Genomic DNA, 2,500 nt, shown 5'->3' on the forward strand with positions numbered 1-2,500 from the left:
GATGATCGTCCATGGCTCAACGATGATCGTCCATGGCTCAACGATGATCGTCCATGGCTCAACGATGATCGTTCTTGACCACGATTGGGGTACAACCGCACATGAAAAATCCCTTATACCGGCCATGTCCACAAAAACTTGAATCGTCATCTGGGCACGGTTTCGAGTGTTTATTTATAATAGTTAGATTATTATTATTATTATTATTATTATTATTATTATTATTATTATTATTATTATTATTATTATTATTATTATTATTATTATTATTATTATTATTATTATTATTATTATTATTATTATTATTATTATTATTATTATTATTATTATTATTATTATTATTATCATTATTATTATTATCATAATTATTATATTATTGTTATTATTATTATTGTTATTATTATTTTCATTATTATAATTAATATTATTATTATTATCATTATTATTGTTATTATCATTATTGTTATTATTATCAATATTATTATTATTATTATCATTATTGTTATTATTATTATTATCATTATTATTATCATTCTTATCATTATTATCAGTATTATCATTATTATTATTATTATTATTATTATTATTATCATCATCATTATCATCATTATCATAATTATCATTATTATTATTGTAATTATTATTGTTGTCATTATTAGTATTATTATTATTATTATTATTATTATTATTATTATTATTATTATTATTATTATTATTATTATTATTATTATTATTATTATTATTACTATTATTATTATTGTTGTTGTTGTTGTTGTTGTTATTATCATTATTATTGTTATTATTGTTATTATTGTTATTTCATTATTATCATTATTATTATTATTATTATTATTATTATTTTTACTATCATTATTATTATTATTATTATTATTATTATTATTATTATTATTATTATTATTATTATTATTATTATTACTATTATTATTATCATTATCATTATTACTACTATATTATTACTTTTATTATTATTATTATTATTATTGGTATTATTAATATCATTACCATTATTAACATTATTATTAGTATTGGCTACCCCCCGTGGAAGAGAGGGTTTACATGGTCTAACGGTTCGTCGAAAGCGGTTCGACAGACACGTGTTTTAAGTGATGTGTGAACGTGTGAACGGGGTATTTGGTTGTCGAACACGTTGGTTAAACCCCAAATACCCCGTTCACACGTTCACACAGTCATCACAGTCATCACACGTGTCTATCGAACCGCGTTCGACGAACCGTTAGACCGTGTAAACCCCCTCTAAGGGGAAAAGCCTTTGGTATATGTATGTATTATTACTATCATTATTATCATTATCATTATCATTATTATTATCATTATCTTCAGCCTCATTTTATTATTATCATTATCATTATCATTATCATCATCATTATTATTATCATTATCTTCATCCTCATTTTATTATTATCATCATCCTTGTTATTAACATCATCATTGATGTGACTACCATTTACCTTGGGTATCCTAACACAGGATTAAGGTAATGACTTCGGCTGCAGCATAGTGGCTCCCGGCTAAGTTCCTTACTCTTGAAAATAAGATGGAGTTTGAGCAGTTGCATTATTTTTTTTCAAGATTTCAGTCATTCTCCGCACTGCAAGGTGGCTAGGCATGATACTCTTTGCCACGTGGTGACTCTTATGGGTTTCGAACCGCCCACCTCTCGCCTTCAGACGTTGGCGCCAAGGCCCGCTCGGCGTTCAAACACAGTTTGTGGCGCAACATTGATAAGGAGACAGTATCTGTTTCTCATTAATGGGTAACCGCTAACCCCAGATACAACTTTGCATTTTCTCTTTTGTAATGTTTTGTATTTTCACAAGAATCATGTGTAAAATAAATATCTTACCTCAATAGTATTTCGTCAGGGAATCTTTGTCGAAAATATTCGTTGTCTGCTCATCCGAATTCCAAAACACAGCATAGAACGCCATCTCTTGGTAATAGTTTCGATGACGTCACGAGCTGTATGCCAACCCAAGTGTCCTTTCGCAAAACGGACGATATTCAGCGATATTGAGAGTCTTTCATAATTTTTGAGAGCAATTTCGACTCCCTAAATATCTTCGACAATAACTAAGATGTGTGGATAGACGGCACAGTTATGGGCTATCAATTTGAACCGGAATATCACTTTGAAGAGTCTTTCATATTGGTGCATCATTGGTGCTTACCTGTGTGCATGTTGGTTCTGCAATGCTCTCTTTTGGTACTAAAGAAACCAAGGTAAAGAAAGGGAAGAAGAAAGAACACATGACGCACCCAATATTTTTGAAGTGTGCTCCTACACAATCCTTCAGCACGTTCACACCTAGGTGCTACAAGCTTTGTAAACAATGACGTCTACAACTTAGTACAAGTGCTTTTTCATCTCGGCCCAAGTGTGCCAGTAAAAAGCTCAATTGTGGTGATATGTTACTATAAAATAAAACTAATTATTCTTTACACGACAAGTTAAATACAT

The sequence above is a fragment of the Oratosquilla oratoria genome, chromosome 18 (assembly GCF_046742065.1).
Source record: "Oratosquilla oratoria isolate Oo_2021 chromosome 18, ASM4674206v1, whole genome shotgun sequence".
Taxonomy (NCBI): domain Eukaryota; kingdom Metazoa; phylum Arthropoda; class Malacostraca; order Stomatopoda; family Squillidae; genus Oratosquilla; species Oratosquilla oratoria.